This window comes from Rhagoletis pomonella, unplaced genomic scaffold (assembly GCF_013731165.1).
Source record: "Rhagoletis pomonella isolate Grant_MI unplaced genomic scaffold, Rhpom_1.0 Rhpom_scaffold_00014, whole genome shotgun sequence".
Classification (NCBI taxonomy): domain Eukaryota; kingdom Metazoa; phylum Arthropoda; class Insecta; order Diptera; family Tephritidae; genus Rhagoletis; species Rhagoletis pomonella.
The window spans coordinates 8,456,812-8,476,878 of record NW_023458568.1 but is presented as its reverse complement, the minus strand read 5'-3'; the positions used below and the strand labels follow the sequence as shown (position 1 = coordinate 8,476,878).

The 20,067-nt window shown below is 43.0% G+C and overlaps 1 protein-coding gene across 1 annotated transcript in view; it reads left to right on the top strand.

Moving 5' to 3' along the window:
* The window catches only part of LOC118749201, a 69,875-nt gene that overhangs the window by 37,893 nt on the left and 11,915 nt on the right, over positions 1–20,067 (top strand). The gene's annotated exons all lie outside the window — the stretch shown is intronic.

The window sequence follows — 20,067 nt, the reverse complement described above, 5'->3', positions numbered from 1 at the left end:
TTCTTTAGATAGGATTTTGCTGAGCCTGGCTGAGTCTTTAGAGTTCTCTATAGAAGAGCAGTAAGATTGCCAGAATTTAGTTTTAGATTTTCTCAATTCCTTTTTATAAGATCATAGGGTGCTTTTATAAGGCGCTCAGTTTTTAGTTCTAAAGCAATCATTGTAGATTTTCCTTATTTTGTCTCTTTGGGCTCTGAGATCCCCATTCCACCAGGGTGGGGATTTCTTTCTTGCTGTACTAACTGGAGTTGAACTTTCAAAGGCTTTCTTCATAACCTCTTCTAGTTTATTTACTCTATTATCAAGATCCTCAACTGTAGTGACAGTTGTATTTAGTGGGAGCTTACTTAGTTTACGCTTAAGTGTGTTACTATATCTTTCCCAATTAGTCCTGTGGGGGTTTCTGTATTTCGAGGGGGTGTTGGAAATTCCGTGCACATTAAAGAGGATCAGACGGTGATCAGACATTGAAGGCCTATCAGATACTCTCCACTCTTGTACAGACACGCTGTCGTTCTCTGACAACAGGGTTTAATCCAGCACCTCCTCCCATCCAGGAAACCGGTTTGAACTCGGGAATATGAATGTGGGTGTATTACCTCTATTGCAGATGCTTAAGTTAGTATTTAATAAGAAGTGTAGTAAAGACTCACCTCGGTCGTACTCCGTAGAACTACCCCATACTGCATTCGCATCGCAGCCGACGACTATAATTTGTCTGGGGTTGGTTGGCGGACTGTCCCTATCATGGGCCATGTATGATGAGGCCAGGAGTATACTTGGCTGTCCGGTGGTCTCCACCTTAACCATTGTTGTATCTGATGTGCTGAAATTAGAGCAAAGGAATGCATTTATACCGTTCTTGATAAGAATACACGCCCGCGGTTTACCCACCTCGCTCTTATAGTAGAGTTTATAATTATTTATGTTTAGTCCCATGACTGTATCGTGCTTGACCCAGGGCTCTTGAATTAGGCTAATGTCTATATCCTCCTCACTGAGAAGGACAACTAGATTATCTGTAGCACATTTGGAGTGCTGCAGATTTATTTGGGCTACTTTAAGTTTCCGGTTCAGGGTCATCTGTCAACTTCACACCCATGAGAAGCTCACCAGCTCCATCAACCCCGGGATCTTCTTCTACCGGGCTAACCTCTCCGAGGAATACCCGCACTCTAGCCTTACGGATACCGAAGCAGAGCCGATAGTCAGCCTTCTCTAAGGCGTCCAGTGATTCTGCGCAAATAGCTAGCAGAATGGGGTTATTTGTAGGCCTTCTTGGCTCTTCAACCTTTATAAGCTCCCATTCCTCGATCGCCGGTATGTCTTTATTATGTAGCTTAAGACACCGCAGCAACTTTTTGCCTGGTTCATCCATCGGAGGCAGCCAAATGCGCGCACGTGGTCTCCTTGGAATGTCCTTAGCTGAAATCAGCTTGAGCTTCAAGCCGACAAAAGTGTCGCTGATCTTAGCGACGCACCCAGCAAGGAAATCCAGGGAGAACTGGTTCGCGCACTTGACTACCCGGTATCCCCGTAGGGATTCCGACGAGTCGAACTCTGGGTGAGGACCTTCGGGGTTGTCGAGTACGTAGTTCATTACGAGGCTCGACAGCCTCACATCAATCTCCACCCATTTTTGCTGCACTGCCAGCGGTGTCTTGCTATTTTCATCTATTATCGCCGCCTGTAGGTGATCTCTGGCGACGTCACTAAAATAGCGATGCTTCGCGGGCGCTGGGGACTCCGCATCACCTCATTGCTTAGCCTTCTTTGCAATGGCCACATGGCCGCCTTCATTATGAGAGCGGTTCCGTTTCTTTGCTTCGGTGGCCTCGATTGTGGCTGCACGATCTGTCTGTAACTTTTCGTACTCTTCCTCTATTTGCATGTATTTTGCCTTGTATTCCTCGTCACGCTCATGTACCGTACCGGCCGCTGCATTTTTGTCAATTTTATTTAACATATACAGCGCCTTCTGGTACATCTGTCTCATGACCACGCCCGAGGGTTTCCTTTTTTTAGAGGCGGGATTGCTGCCTGCAACGGCCGCCGATTTGCTGGTTGTTGGTTGCTCGTCCGGCAGGCACTACCGGTGCTATTTTTGACTATTTGCAGAGTGGTGATACTTTGTCTGGCATCTTCCACCCTGCTGGTTTCTGGCGCTTGTACAACTGGGGTACTATGGCTGGCGCCACCAGGAGTACTTGCAACCATGTTACCTCTCTTTGGGGATTTGAGGAGCTGCTCCTCCTCTGACAGCGTTACGTCGTCCCCTTCTACGTTGGTACGCTGTTCATGTTGCTGTTGTTGGTTTGTTTGTTGTTGGTTTTTTGTTTGTTCTTCCATATGTGGTCCCACGAGTAGTCCGGAAAGGGTTAGTGGCTCGTCCGCAGAGCCGGGATACGTAGAGAAGGCACTTCTTACAACCGACCTTGCCCGGGCATCGGAGGGGACCGTACGCGACCAGCCATTTTTTACTACCCGCTGGCCATTCATCCATCGGCACAGTTGCCTACACACCTTGGCTTGGGTAGTGTTGGTACGGTAACCCTGCCATTTCCACCTCCAGCAATAAAAACAACACTCCAGCTTGGATTGTTAAGGAATATTGCCGAAGGCTTCAATACCAGGCTTCCCTCTTAGTTCATGGAGGCATGATACAATTCAATTATACCATGACACCATTTAAGCTCCCTCGCCACGGCAAGACGACCAACGCTAAGGAGGTTAAGGACAGATATGGAAGGGAATACACCAACTGCAAAAACAAAGGGGGTAAAAATCACGGACTTCTACCTGCCGTCAAATACGAGCCAAAACAACTCATCTACCTATTGAGTACCGCAAACACTGCAAAACTAAAAAGACGTACCTAACAAAAGAAAGAGGTAGTTAACAAGGAGTATAAATACGAGCAACCAACAAAAATTATGCAGAACGAAAAATGACACTGAAGATGGCACAACGCCGAAACCGGTTTGTCTCCAAACCAAATTTGACAAGGGATGACGGAAATTCGTTCCATAATACATCATACACCACCCTGTCGGAAACAATATAAGAATAGGAAATAAGGAAATGAATATAAGATGCAAAATGATGTAGATTTCGAGGTGACCAAACATTAAACAAAAGAAATGAACGGCGTACTTTCGGCAGAGATTAAAAAAAAAGTGGCGAATGTTCCCCCTTCTATTCTACATTTCTCATAAAAAAAAGTGGGAAAAAAAACGTAAGTTTTCTTCAAGGCCAAAAAATTAAAAAATTGATTTTTTAAACTTAAATCTCTCGTAAACCATTAATCATATTTCTAAAGATTTTTATCCCGTTAGGTTTATGTCGAAAGGTAATACAATAATATTATTCTTTATTGAATGAATATAAGATGCAAAATGATGTATATTTCGAGATGACCAAACATTAAACAAAAGAAATGAACAGCGTACTTTCGGCAGAGATTAAAAAAAAAGTGGCGAATGTTCCCCGTTCTATCCTACATTTCTCATAAAAAAAATTGGAAACAAAAAACGTAAGTTTTCTTCAAGGCCAAAAAATTAAAAAATTGATTTCTTAAACTTAAATCTCTCGTAAACCATTAATCATATTTCTAAAGATTTTTATCTCGTTAGGTTTATATCGAAAGGTAATACAATAATGCTATTCTTTATTGAAAAATATTATGAAAAAACAAGTTTTTATAAAAAAAATTTCTTTTTAACATATTTGTTTTTTTTTTTGCCAAAGAAGAGGGGCTGAAGACCTTTTACAGAGAACACCTTTCTACGTAGGCGACCTTCGGCCGCACTTAGGGATTATAACCCTCACAAAGTAGTATTCTCCTTTCTGTGTTGCCAAAGAAGAGGGGCTGAACATCGTTTGCAGAGAACAACCTTGTGCGTAGGCGGCCTTCGGCCGCACTTAGGAATTATAACCCTCACAAAGTAGAATTGTCCTTTCTGTGTTGCCAAAGAAGAGCGACTGAACACTGTTTGCAGAGAACACCTTTCTGCGTAGGCGGCCTTCGGCCACAGCTAGGGATTATAACCCTCACGATGTTTCTGTGTTGCCAAAGAAGAGGGGCTGAACACCTTTTGCAGAGAACTCCTTTCTGCGTAGGCGGCCTTCGGCCACACTTAGGGATTATAACCCTCACGAAGTAGAATTCTCCTTGCTAAACAAGAGGAGCTGAACACCTTTTGCAGATAATATTTCACACATATATATACATTACGAGGAAAATATACAATAGTAATACACTTTTAACCCACTGGGAAAATAGGTAAGCACCTTACGAGGTAAGCCATGTTTTCTTTCAGTTTTTAGTACCAAAATTGTCATCATGGCCAATGTCATCTACTAGTAAAGCACAAAATGAACACCTCCAACGACACATTACGTTGTCAGTTGCAAAGTAACGTGCAGCCGAAGTTATCTCCAAGCGCCGAACTACTCCGAGCGACTTGTCTGCATTACACGTAACTTACTTTGTAAAGTGGCTCAGAAGTATGTCTGATACCAAATGTACATTCTAAATTCCTACTTACATAAGGCGGCCATGCCTTTGTAAAAGTAAGGGACGTTCGGCAGGGAAATGGTAATGACTGCCAGGTGAAGAGTAAGTTGCTAATAAGGTATTATTACGTGCTCCTAATTCCCACTGGGAATCATTTAAAATAAGTAAAATGTAAATGTTGTAATGCAAGTATATAGATCTAAGGAAAGCTCATTTTCTCCTTTATGTTGTCAGTGACGTGATTTAATAATAAAAATCAGTTTGTTTTTAATTTTGTAAATGGATGTATACAATTGACAACAACAACCACGCTGTCGAGTTTAAATAGCGGCAAATCAGCTGCACTTGATAGTAGTTGGTTGAATAAGGAAAAATGAATTAGCAACAAGAGTTTACGGGATGTACATAGCTCAGTGGTTAACGCTTCTGACTCTGAACATCGAATTCGCAGGTTCGATCCCTGCTGAAGTCTAGAAAAAAGAAGTCTGATGAGGAGATGTGGTGATCTCCGAAATAGTGCTATAACTTCTACCGCTTAGACTTTGTTGCTTTTTCAATTGTTCCTAATAAACAATCGTGGTACAAAGCTCAATAAAAATATTAAAAAAAAAAAAAAATTTTAACAAGCCACAGTAACATTGACAAATACTTAATTTTGTCATGTTTTTTTTAAGTCTAATTTTTCCCATAAGCCTTACAAAAAATGTAAAACATATATATACCGTTAAAAAGATATTTTTGATACCTTTCAAACGACATCAAAATATTTTAAATTAATACAGTAGTTTTAAGTTACTCCAATTAAAAAAACTAAAAAATTGATTTTTCGACCTTCAATAATACCAATAATTATTATTTCCACTACAGAAAAAAAAATTGTTATGATCAGGACTAAGACCCCTATCGATCCCAATATAAATTCTTCAAATCAGAGAAATATACGTATTCTGCACTTATGCCCAAAGTCGATATAGTAGGGGTATTCACGATCCGGTGCGTACTGTTTAGCCTGGTGCATAGACAGCATGATTGGCGAATTCTGTTATTGTTTGAACACATGAAACAACAACAATCATGCTATTTATGTTATCTATGCACCATGCTAGACAGTATGCACCGGATCGGGAATACCCCTAGTGTAAAGATCTGATTATTCATACTTCGCATAACTTCGCACAACTTATTAAACAAAACACAACTTTACAAAACTTAAGGCTGATTATGCTTCGCATGCAACCAAATTTATCAGTACTACCAACCTTATACATCGACACAATAGGGTTATTCACGGTGTGTGAACAAAACAGCTGATTTTTGTTTCTTAAGGTAAATAAATTTGTTTACGGAAAAATGCTTTTAAGTAGTTTTAATGGGATATATTTGTAGTCCAAATTAAAGGTCTGATTATGCATACCTCGCTTAACTTCGCACAACTTCTTAAACGTACCATAACGCTACAAAACTTAAGGTTGATTATGCTTCGCATGCAACCCAATTTATCAGTACTACCAACCTGATGCATCGACGCAATGGGGTTATTGACGGTGTGTGAACAAAACAGCTGAGTTTTGGTTTCTTTAGGTAAATAGATTTGTTTACATAAAAATTCATTTAAGTGGTTTCAATGGGGTATATTTTTAGTCCAAATTAAGTCGACGCCAAAGTTCTTTGCAGTTTGACATAATTTTCAATACAATTTCTGTAAAAATATGTAAATAAAATACGTATGTTTTTATTAAAAAAATACTTAAGTAACTACATATATTAAACGATATATTTACTAGAAAGAGCATAAAAATATAATGGATATATAATTTTATATAGTTAGGTTTCAGGATAACTGCCAACGGCGAAATAAAACAACTGTATTTTTCTTTTAATATAAAATGAAAATTTTGAATAAAAATAGGGCGATATTTTCTTCCAAATGTTCGCCTGCAGAACTTGTTTTTAACATATAAAATCATATTTTAATATTTTGTGATATTACCAAAGATTTTTTTATTATAAATCATATATTTAAAGGTGTTTATATGCTCTTTCTTAATATAATTAATTACGTATTTTTCTAAGAAAAAAATTGTTGAATAAAGTAATTTTTATTTTAATATTACATCAAAAGACTTTTACTTACCTTTTCAATCATATCCATACTTTGAAAATTGGTTGAAAACTTTTCAATATATAAGCTTTTGAAAGTATTGAAAATTCCACGATTATCCTACGTGAATTTCCCTAATATGCTTCCCATGCATCTCTGAAAAAATATTGCTATTGGTACCACTGCAATTAAAATGTCATTTAAGAAAACGTGTGGCAAAATCTAAACTTAATAGATCGCTGATTTTTTACAACTTATAATTTCTGGGTAATGGAATACGTATGTACAAAATTCAGTCAACATATTTTCCCCTGACAGTTTGAAATTTATGCGAATTTATGCCAAGTATGCATAATCAGACCATAAGTCGACACCAAAGTTCTTTGCAGTTTGACATAATACAATATCTGTCAAAATTTGTAAATAAAATGTGTTGAAATATAAACGGCAACTCTATTATTCATTCTCCAATTCTTCCGAATTAAGTTTTTCTATTCTCTCATTACTCATTTCTGTTATACATGCTAGTAACTTAAAATTTTATTCTTACTCTAAATAAAAATATGCTCTTTCTTACAGGGCAATCAGCAGAAGCAGTTAAATGGCACAGTCGCTACGGTCATTTAAACTATAGTAGTATACGGGAGCTTGTTAGTAAAAATTTAGTACGTGGGCTTCGACTGAATGTGCCGAAAGACATTAGCTGTGTCGCCTGTATGCAAAGCAAGCTCGGAACACTTTGACGACTGCAACTCCACGACGTAACGACAGCGACATCATTTTGTCGACAAATGTCGCCTTGAAGCCAGCTTCTTAAACATTTTGAAGACCTCAGCGACATAGCAAACAGCTGATTTTAAAGTTTGACATTTTGGTATATTTATTTCACAAATTGTGTATTTTTATTTAAGTAAATAAGAAAAACATGAACAATCAAGAATATGTGATTAATTTTGCGACAATTTAATTTTGCAGCACTACATCTACTCATTGTCGCCGGCAAAATTAGAAATAGATTTAATTTGGCGACGTCGACAATTGCAGTCCTGCAGCCAAGATGTCGTGCTGTCGTCAAAATAATTGTGTCCGTAAGAACGTGTGTATTTAAAATTTGACAGATGCTGCTTGTCGCTTGCTGTCGTCAAAGTGTTCCGAGCTGCAAGGTGACAACAAAGCCATTTACAACAACTACAAATAGAGCAAATGAGCTACTGGAATGAATTCATTCGGACGTTTGCGGTCCGCTAAAGTTGTCTGCTGGTGGTTTTCGATTTTTGTTGACTTTCGTGGACGAAAAATCTAGGTACGTCTTCATCTATTTTCTTAAACATAAAAGCGAAGTTTTTGAGAAGTTTAAGGAGTTCAAGACGTTCACAGAGCGACAAACAGGGTGTCAGATTAAAATCATTAGGAGCGACAACGGGTGCGAATACATAAAAAATGCTTTTCAATAATATTTGAAAGAGTGTGGCATAATGCACACCTCGCTACTGGTGCTGAACAAAAACAGCAGTGGCAGTGTGAGAATTCAAATAGTGAACTTCAATTACAAAAACAACAAAAAATAGATCACACGAAGTGTACAGAACTGGAATCAATACTAGAAACTATGCTTTCTGAAGTGGCTGGGCTTAGAGCCGAAAATGCACGAGTGTTCTCTTTGCTGCAATCACTTTCCGATGATAAAAGCATATTGCTCAAGAAAGTTGATGACCTCCGAGCTGAGCTTCGTACTATGCAGAGCACATTACTCAACATCACTGCTCCAACTATGGATGCTGCTGATGCGGGTGCGCAAACATCTGAGGTTATACATACACCTACTGCTGCTGGCATTTCTGCCGACGTTGATATCTCTGCGGCCGACCCTTCTGCCGTAAATCTTGTTAATGCTGCTGCTAATACTGCCGTTTTGCCGCCGACCACTGACATGACCACTTCTCCTTCTGGTTTAGTGTCGTCTCAGTAGCACCGCTCCCCTGCTACCTTCATTCGCTAAATCTCTCGTCGATATTTCCGATGAAAATTCTCCTACTAATACAATTTCGCCTCAACGCAATTCTGAGTGGATTTCCGTGGACAGAAGACAAAGTAGAGGAAAGAAAAATAAACAAATGCAAACTGTTGTTGTTGGTACGAATGCAAATGCTGATTTAGATGTTGCGGAACCTTTTAAATGGTTACATATATCATCATTCTTGCCTTCTCTCACTGAAGCTACCATTATAAATTACGTCGCTAAACATGCTGCGCTTAATAAAAATCTGTTGGCTTGCTATAAATTGGTGAAGAAGGATGTGCAGTCAGCAACATTAAAATGGGTAAAGTTTAAGCTTGGCGTCCCTGTGTCAGTTTTTGACAAAATTATAAATTCGGACCTCTGGCCTGCCAATGTCTCTGTTCGGCCATTTCGCTTTTTCCCGCGAATTCAGATGCCCAATGATGCCGTCGTAACGGAATCCAGCGCTAGTAATAAATGCCTAAGAATTTACTTTCAAAATATTTCAGGCCTTCGAACTAAATGTTCGACTGTGTACTTGCGTAGCTCTTCCCTAGAGTTTGATATTTTTGTTTTTGTGGAATCTTGGCTGAATGATACATTTTTCGATTGTGGTATTTTTGATACTAATCTTTATGATGTGTTTCGTAAAGACCGTGACTCTGTCAAAACCGGATGTTCCAGAGGTGGTGGTGTTCTCATTGCTTTTCGGAGAAAATTTCGAGCATCATTGGTAACACTTACCAATTCTGTCCCCTCGCTAGGGCAGGAACCTTGTCGTTGGTGCGGGGGCTTAGCTGAATTGCCGATCAGCCCATCTCTGGTCTGGGGTATCGTGGACGTGCTCGTCGCTTCTGCGCTACCTTGTCTCCAGATTGGGGCTGCCGGCAAACGGTGACCAAGAACTGCCACCTCCTAATCCAGGGTGTTACGCGACACCGTGCCTATTGGACGGTTTGCAGCCAGGAGGGAATAAACCGGCTGTAGTATAACGGCGCCTCTTCGACACCGGGCCGCATCGAGGAGTAACGGTGGCCTTACCGCGACATGGGGCGCTGGCGCGGCGGACCAGATGAGATTCCCTATTTTTACTTTTACTGCTTAGCTTGCCTAGTCGACCAGGCAGTCGTACGAACAAGATGAATACAACTAAACAACAACAAAAACACACAAAAACCAAAACTAACGCGTAATTAAACGCAAAAGACAGCTACAGCTACAGGTATAACAGCAGTAACAGCTACAACATCAGCAACAGCTACAACAGGTAGAGTAACAACCACAACCACAGTTACAACAGCAGCAGCCACGAAGACGGTAATGTCAGTGGCACCACCAAAGGTACCAACGGCCAAGCTCGGCAGCACTATGCTGGGCGAAAGTAAAGGCACCAGGGGCAGGGGAAGCTTCCTTGAGAGCCTAACCGAGGAGGAGGCTGCCCCTTTCATTGAACACGCCAGATATGATGAGAGGCCAAGCACTAGCAGTGGCGGCGTGGTTTGGTCGCAGCTTCATTTAGAGCCAAGGCACCAAGAGAGCAGAGGCTCTGGCCCCGAAAAATAGGCACCGATCTCCAAGCAGGAACCGGGATGCCAGTCGGCGTCGCTCCAGGAGTCGTGACCGCTTCGGGAGCCATGACCACTCTGGGAGCCGAGGCCGATCCAAGGGTCGGCATCGCCCGAAGAGCAGACATCGCTCCGGCAGCGGGCACCGCTCTAGCAGTAGGCACCGCAGGTCTCCTATTCTGACCTCATCGCTCGAGTCAGGGTGGCAGCTGCAACATAGCAAGAGGAAAAGCCGCAGGTGCAGACCGCCTCCACGTCCGCCGTCCGGTCAACCGGGAGCCCTTGACGACCACCACCGAGCTGGTCTTGGTGGGTTGGGAGTTAAGTGGTATCTCCGGTACCTGGGGCAGGGGAAGAAGCCGAGCGTAGCCCGCGCAATGGCGGAAGTAAGGCAAGAGGTGGAGCAGGAGGCACAAGAGAGTGGTAAGGTGACTGCTACCGCTGGTATGCAGCAGAGAGGTGAACTACCCGCGCATGCAGAAAAGCAGAGAGGCGGGCAACAGCATAAGAGACCCGCGCCTGCTGAAAACCAGGGAGGCGGGCAACAGCATCAGAGATCCGCGCCTGCTGAAAAGCAGAGAAGCGGGCACCAGCATCAGAGACCCGCGCCTGCTGAAAAGCAGAGAAGCGGACAACAGCAGCAGAGACCCGCGCCCGCCAAATGGCGGAGAAGCGGGGAAGCCACAGGTACCATAACAGGCTCATCAACAGCTACACCAAAACGCACTAGCGTACAGGTCACACCACCTGAGCCACCGTCCCCCAAACGACCGCGGGGGCTCCTACCACCTCCAACATAGTCAAGGGGCTTGGATGGGTCCGCGGGCCAGGGTCAGCCACAGGAGGTAATCACTAAGCAGCCCAGCTATTCGGATGCTCTTAAAGGCATACGGGTGGCTGTGCTACCCTGTGACTACCCTGCTGCTGCCCTAAGCCCTGAGGACCTCACCAAACTCCAGGACGCCATCATACATGAGGTCCTTAAAGGGTGGAAGCACGCACTGGTCTTTTGTGGGGTATTTTTCAGGTTAGGCATGCTCCTTGTGGACTGCAAGGATGAGCGGACCGCAGTATGGCTGGTAGATAAGGCACCTAACATTGCGGGGTGGGAGGGGCCCGCGTTATGTACCAAGAAGGGGAGGACATCCCGCCGGTGCATAATATCTCGGTCTTCTTCCCAAGATGCGCTGAGAAATCGGCTGAGTACGTGCTGGGTCCCATCCAGGCCCAGAACGAGGTGATCTTCCGCTTAACATGTACAACAGCTGCCTTAGGGCCCGGGTCTTCCCAAGCCAATGGAAGAAGGCGAGGCTGGTGCTAATACCCAAGGGCAAAGGGGACCCAAACTCTCCTTCATTCTTCCGGCCACTGTGCATGCTAGACACGTAATTTTTTCGGTATATGAAATATTAAAAAAATTTAGCAATCGTGAAAAATCACCATCTCTATCGAAAACCAGAGATCGAAAAAATGAACATAGAAGTGCAAAAATTCATGGAATCAATAAATTTATTTTTATGGACTCTTTAAAATTTTTTATTAGGTACTTTTGAAAGTTGAGCGCATCTTGAGTTTATAGAAATTTTTATTAAACAAGTAGTTTTTAAGGAAAGAACACAACCGACTTCAATTCTCATATTCAAATTTAGGGGTACCGTTAATTTCTTCATGATCCAATCGTCGGATCTCTAAAACAACTTACGGGACGAACCTTGAGGTACTATCTTTCTAATAAAAAAAGGATTATTGAAAACGGTTCACGTGGTCCAAAGTTATGTATTCCGGCGAGATGATAACATCCCTTTTTTTGAAGTCAGTTTAAAGCGTTTGAGTTCTGTTAATCTGTAAATAAAGTGCAGTTTAAGAATTTTAAAACGTTTATTTATTTATTACATACTGTACATAAAACTTACATAAATGTATTTTAAAGAGGGTATTGTCTGAAGCAAATTTTCTGTATTTTCCGGTGACATATCTTCAGAAATATAAAACCCCCCCTAAAATATATTCCTGGGTGCGCCCCTGTTTTAAACTAAATAATTTCAAATTTGTATGCATATTTCGACTGCTGAGTGGAAGATCGACCTATCTCGGCAGCGAGTTTGAAAACGCCCTATCTCAAAAAACTTTTCAAGAACGCCCTATTTCAGAATTTAATTGAAAAACACCCTATCTCAAAATTCGGTTCAAAAACGCCCTATCTCACTTCAAAATGTATTGAAAATATGCTGATATAGGGCGTTTTTGAATCGGCAGCTGAGGTAGGGCATTTTTGAAACGAACTCCGAAATATTGCGTTCTTGAAAAGTTTTTTGAGATAGGGCGTTTTCGAACTGGCTGCCGAGATAGGTCGATCTTCCACTCAGCCATCGATTTGAACATATTTGGGTTCTGTGCAAAAATATTGTGGATGGAGATGTTGTATGGCCTTGACATGCGGAAGCCCCTCCTCCCGGGCAACACAGAAAGGAGAATTCTACTTAGTAAGGGTTATAATCCCTAAGCGCGGCCGAAGGCAGAAGCAAGCGCAACAGGTGGTGGACCTAATAAAGTGCATGTTTTCAATGGCTTGGAAGAAGCTGTTATTGCATTAACTGGATTGAGGACCAGTTCTTCAGGCATAGGAGGAATAGCAAAAACGGCAATAACGCCAAATTTGCTTTGTTGGAACCATGGCGCAATAAACAGGTGAAGTAATAAAACAGCTTTCTCGCTTTATTTTCTGTCATTCGGCTGCTTTATAGTAAAACCGTAAACGCACTTTTTCAAATAAGGCAGTGTCAAAATCTTTTTCTCGTTCTAATTACTTCACCTAGCCATGGCATGTAAAATTTGCTGTTCTTGTTCGCAGAATGTAACACAGAATATTGTTTTGAGTTTTATCTTCACTTAAAATTTCTGCGATATCATCACTGTGTAGTGATGTAAAAATATGTACAATTTTACCTACTCTCAGACTTTTAAATTTGAACGTATACTCGGTACAAGCAGGTGGGATGAATGGCGCAATAAACAGGTGAAGTAATAAAACAGCTTTCTCGCTTTATTTTCTGACATTCGGCTGTCTTATAGTCACATTTCATATGCATGTTTTCAAATAAGGCAGTGTCAAAATATTTATTCTCACTCTAATATTACTTCACCTGGTATAATTCCACCATGGGTGGGATGGATGCAATAATTCCCATTACTTGGACATTAAAAAGCAGTTTCAGAAGTGAACTAGTGTCATTTTATTAGGTTGTGGACCTAACAAAGTGCATGTTTTCAATGGCTTGGAAGAAGCTGTTATTGCAATAACTGGATTGAGGCCCAGTTCTTCAGGCATAGAAAGAATAGAAAAAACGGCAATAACCCCAAATTTGGTTTGTTTCCAACAAAGGTTTGAAATAAAACAAATTTTGCCTTATTTCCCATTGCTTATTTATACTATTTGTGACAAAAACAGTTTACTCACAGAAAGAAAATGAACTTTGTTTATTCCAAAAGTACAATTAAACAAAAAATGAGATATAATTCATATGCAGAAAGTAATATTCACAAAATATTTTTACTTATGAAAAGTGTAACAAAATATAGGAAAAGAGTCATCTTAAATAACTGCTCAACAATTGGACATTGTAAGAATTTTATCTGCATGCTTTTTATTGTTGAAAACATTGCTGGAAAACCTTAAAATGTTTGCATGGAACCTTGGCGCAATAAACCGGTGAAGTAGTAAAACAGCTTTCTCGCTTTATTTTCTGTCATTCGGCTGCTTTATAGTAAAACTGTAAACGCACTTCTTCAAATAAGGCAGTGTCAAAATCTTTTTCTGGCTCTAATTACTTCAACTAGCCATGGCATGGAACAAGCAAAAGTTGCCGTTCTTGTTCGCAGCATGTAGGACAGAGAATATTATTTTGAGTTTTATCTTCAGTTAAAATTTCTGCATTATCATCACTGGATTCACCATATCCGAAATATGGAGTTCGATTACGAGGACGAAGTGAACATGTGGTGCGAAGTAGTGATATAAAAATATATAAAATTTTACCTACTCTCAGACTTCTAAATTTGAACGTATACTCGGTACAAGCAGGTGGGATGAATGGCGCAATAAACAGGTAAAGTAATAAAACAGCTTTCTCGCTCTATTTTCTGACTTTCGTCTGTCTTATAGTCACATTTCATAGGCATGTTTTTAAATAAGGCTGTGTCAAAATATTTCTTCTCACTCTAATATTATTTCACCTGGTATAATTCCACCATGGGTTGGATGGATGCAATAATTCCCATTACTTGGACATTAAAAAGCAGTTTCAGAAGTGAACTAGTGTCATTTTATAATTATTCTTTTTTTTATAAACGGTTATAATGACAGCAGTGCATAATTGCGTAAGGAGGGGAGGGGGCGGGGGCCGCGAGCGCAACGTCGAATGCGGTACGGCGCGGGGCGGCTCGCAATCGCGGACCGCCGCGACGCTGGGCACTTTCCAAATTGTATACTTATAAATCCGTCCCTTTAATTGATTCATGTACTACTTTTTGTCAAATGTAACTGGGTGACTGCCTACATATATGCACTATTTTGCTTTATTACTCAATTGTTAAGTTTAAAAGTTGGTCTTATTGCTCAACGAGAAATGAAATAAAGCAAATTTGGGTTATTTCACATTTAATTGGGAAATAACACAAATTCGCATTATTGCCGTTTGTGTCATCTGAGTTTTGCTTTATTTCCAACAAAGGTTGGAAGTAAAACAAATTTTGCCTTATTTCCCATTGCTTATTTATACTATTTGTAACAAAAACAGTGTACTGACAGAAGGAAAAGGAACATTGTTTATTCCAAAAATACAATTAAACCAAGGCACATTGAACAGGTAGTATCAGTATAGCAGCTGATTAGATTTTTTTTTTCAAATTATTTGTTCTCGAATATGTCAAACCTTTTTCCATATAAAACCAGCGATTGAATAGCAGCTTTTGGAACGCTCGCCCAACTCATTAGCACAACCGGTGATTACTGGGCCTGGCACAGGATGGATCAATGCTTCGAGAAGCAAACCAATTTACTAAGAAAGAACATTCCCACGACAGCCGGTTCTACGTACCGGAATGACTCGGGTTTCACCCGACCAAGGGCTGTTGTTTCGGCGATCTAACCCCGTTTAGGTCGGCGAAGTATCTTAGAAGTTGTCCGTCCATAGGGCTACATTCACTACGTATTCTCCTACTCAGGGCTGGCATCGAGTCAAACCCTGGGCCAGAAACATACACCTGCTGTGTATGCCGAAGACGATTACACCATAACTCCACCTCAGTCAAGTGTAATGCCTGCGAGGGGTGGAGTCACCTCAGGGTCTGCTCGGGACTACGGACACACAGACAGTGGACCACGTCGTACGTGGCCCCCTGTTGCTCAAACAGAGCAGCCTCCACGGCTAACCATAGTCCGCCCGAGCAGCCCCACACACTCAAACAGCAGCCACACACAGTCACCACAACACAACAACATAATAACACCACAGACCGTACCACAGCCACTACAGACCACATAACACACACAACCGCACCACCACTCACACGCCGCCGCCAACAACTCCTGGTTCCCCCTACAATCTGCACGGTATGTCAGACCAGGATATTCCGTAATGTGACATCAGTCAAGTGCAACACCTGCCTTGGCTGGTGCCACTTTAGGGCATGCTCAGGTCTGCGTACCACGCGAGATTGGACGGGGAACTTCGAGGGCCCGTGTTGCGCTGCTCGGTCGCAGACTTCAATTACGACGCCCCCCACCAACACCACAGGGCGGCAATCACCTCAGCAGCACACACAGCCAACGGCGGCAAGAACATACACTTCACTTACACCCCACATCACGACACGTCTCCCGAACCACATAAAGCTCCTTCAATTTAACTGTAATGGGCTACAGAGCAAGATTGAGGAGATAACCGTCTTCATGTGTCGGCATGGTATATTAATAGCTGCGGTCCAAGAGACGAAGTTGCACAGCAATTCAACAAAGTTGAATTGCGCCGGGTACAATGTGCACCGTCGAGATCGCGAGCGAGATAATGGTGGTGGCTTAGCGTTCATCACGCACCACACCGTGCAGTATCGTCTTATCGAAGCAGACATCGACCGCAGGGATACCACCCTAGAATGTCAGGGCATCGCTATCCGGTCAGGCGATGTCGAGCTCGAAATATTTAACATATACATACTCCCTGTCACCTGCTGCCCGGCAGGATATCACCCTGATATAGGTGCGCTCCTCAGAGGTGAAAACCGTATGGTAGTAGGTGACTTTAATGCGCACCACGATCTTTGGCACTCAAGCCTGTCAAACGATCGTAGGGGAACAGACTTGGCTGAGCAGATAGACGATTCGACATTCTGCACAATGAACGACGACGCACCCACCAGGATTATGGGTAACTGCAGTAGCTCGCCAGACATCACAATAGTCAGCGCTGGTCTGATAAACAGCATAACGTGGCGACCTATGCTGACTCTAGCATCAGACCATCTACCCATAGTCATCTCGATTGATAAACCAACCGACTTTGCCTCCGCCAAACACCGGACCTATATCAACTTTTCTAAAGCTGATTGGAAAGGTTACGCGGAGTTTACCGAAAACACCTTCGCAGCGCTCCCCACACCAACCGACGTCCATCTCGGTGAACGTAAGTTCCGCAGGGCAATCACTGCTGCTGCAGCTCGCTTCATACCGGCAGGATGTATATCGGACCCACGTCCAAACTTCCCTGCCGAAGCGGCTGTTCTAGCCGATGAGCGTGATAGCCTTCGTCAGGCCGATCCCGGAGATCCCCGTATCAGGGATCTCAACGCGGAGATTCGGCAACTTGTAAACGTACATAAGCGGAAGAAGTGGGAGGAGCATCTGAAGACTTGTAATTTCACCTCTGGTGTGAGCAAGCTTTGGTCAACCGTGAGGTCATTGTCTAATCCGACGAAGCACGACGACAGAGTCGAAATTTCCTTCGGCGACCATGCCTCGTCGGACCCGGAGCGATGCGCGAGCTATTTTAGGCGGCAGTTCATACTGCATCCGCCGGTGGACACAGCCAAGCGTCGAGTGACCAGAAGGCTGCACAAACTGCCAACAACTTGTGCCCCCCTTGCTTTCACTTGCGGTGAAGTTCAGGTGGCCATCGGGAAGGCGAAAGCCTCCAAAGCCATGGGCCCCGACGGAATATGCATGCTGATGCTGAAAAATTTGGGTCCTGCGGGGGTGGCGTACCTAACGGAGGTCCTCAACTTGTCAATGGCCACTCTCATCATCCCAGACATCTGGAAGGTGGGGAGAGTGGTCCCACTGCTCAAACCGGGAAAACCTGCCAACAAAGGAGATTCGTATCGCCCGATTACACTCCTTTCCCCGGTAGCGAAGACATTCGAGGCCTTGCTACTCCCGTACTTCACAAACCACTTGCCCCCAGCCAAGCATCAGCATGGTTTCCGTAAAGTGCACAGTACAACAGCACTTAACGCCACAAACACTCAGATAACTCGTGGCCTTAACCGTAACCGTCCCTGTGAGAGAACGATTCTAGTAGCGTTGGACTTGTCAAAGGCGTTTGACACCGTCTGCCATTCCACGCTACTAGAAGATATAGAGGCCTCCTCTCTCCCACAGAGGCTCAAACGGTGGTCGGTAAATTATCTGAGTGGTCGACATTCGTCGGTAATGTTTAGAGACAAAACGAGTAAGCAGCGAAAAATAAAACAGGGGGTTCCTCAGGGTGGTGTCCTTTCCCCGCTACTGTTTAACTTTTACATTTCAAAGCTCCCTCAACCACCAGAGGGAGTCTCGATTGTCTCCTATGCCGACGATTGCTCGATCATGGCGACTGGGAATGGAATTGATGACCTGTGTTCGAAAGTAAACGGCTATCTCTCCGAACTTTCTCGCTTCTTCACTGCAAAGTGTCTAGCCCTCTCCCCTACGAAATCCTCCGCGACCCTGTTCAAAACCTGGACGAAGGAGGTCAGGCTACCGCTGGGGATTCACGTCGATGACACACCAATTCCGACGGTGAATAACCCCAAAATACTCGGAGTAACATTCGACAGCCTGCTCTCCTTCTCTGCGCACTCAACCGCTATTGTCAATAAAGTACAGAGCCGCAACAAGGTCCTCAAGTCACTAGCCGGCAGTACTTGGGGCAAAGACAAAGAAACGTTGCTGGCAACATACAAGGCAATAGGCCGGCCGGTTTTGAACTACGCAGCGCCAGTGTGGTCGCCAGGGACTAGTAGGACGCAGTGGACGAAGCTACAGACTGTAAAAAACACCGCACTCAGGACAGCGACGGGATGCCTCTTGATGTCGCCTGAACACCACCTGCATTGCGAGGCGCAAATGCTTCCTGTAAAGGAGCATAATATAATGCTCTGCAAGCAGTTCCTGATCGGGAGCCACAGAAGTGGCCACCCAAGAAGACAGCTGCTTGCAGAGGAGCCCTCGCCTAGGCACGTCAGGAGGCATCTATATGAACTGACGGACGAAGTCCAGAGGTTCATTAAGCAACCTCTGGACCCGACAGCTTACAGACAGGCCCTGAACGGCATTCACAGGGACTCAGTCTCGAGTTATGTAGACTCTAGACCTGTGAATGCCGTTCTAGGCATATCACCCCCGGACATAGACGAGACGGAGCTTCATCTGCCTCGGGAGACACGCACAACACTCGCACAACTTCGCTCCGGCTACTGCAGCAAGTTGAACTCCTACTTGAGTAGGTTGAATGAGGATGTGCCGAATGAGTGTCCGGCATGCGGAGAGACCCCACATGACTCGAAACATCTCTTCGCATGCCCGGAAAACCCGACAACCCTAACGGCCTTGTCCCTGTGGACAAACCCCACAGAAGCTGCACGCTTCCTAGGGCTGCCGTTAGTGGAACTTGACGACAACGACTGAGATATCAACCGATCTGGGCGGGGTTGTTGTAGCCGCTACAACAACAACAACAACAACAACTAAGAAAGAAAGTTGCAACAATAGTAATTTTTTCAATTTAAATTTTATATCTTTTTCGTATTTCCCATGGCACGCTTTGATGTAGAAGAAAAAATCAGAACAGTTTTTGACACCTTCGATACCAGAAGCAACAACAAAATACAGGCAAATGTTGTTTTTGCTCAAATGCTCTAACCCTGTTTGATAGGCCTTGAATTAAACAAAAAATGTGATATAATTCATATGAAGAAAGTAATATTCACAACATATTTTTGCTTATGAAAAGTCTAACAAAATATAGGGAGAGCATCGTCTTTAAAAACTGCTCGGCATATTGGACATAGCGCTTTTTTATGAATTTTATCTGCATGCTTTTTAATATGTTAAAAACATTGCTGGAAAATCTTAAGATGTTTGCATGGAACGATGTCGCAATAAGCAGATGAAGTAACAAAACGCCTTTTCGCTTTATTTTCTGACATTCGGCTGCCTTATTATCACATTTTATAGGCAAATTTTCAAATAACGCAGTGGCACCTGGTAAATTCCATTATGGGTGGGATGCATGCAATAACGCCATACACAATTATTCCCATTACTTGGACATTAAAAAGCAGTTTCAGAAGTGAACTAGTGTTATTTTATTATTTTTCTTTTTTCTAAACGGTTATAATGCCACCAGTGCATAATTGCTAAAGGAGAGGAGGGGCGGGGGACGCGAGCGCGACGTCGAACGCGGCGCGCGAACGCGAACGCGGGCCGCCGCGACTTTGGGCACTTTCAAAATTGTATACTTACAAATCCGTCCCTTTAACTTATTCATGTACTACTTGTTGTCAAATGTAACTGGGTGACTACCTACATCTTCTTCTTCTTCTTATTTGGCGCTGTAACCGCCTAAGCGAT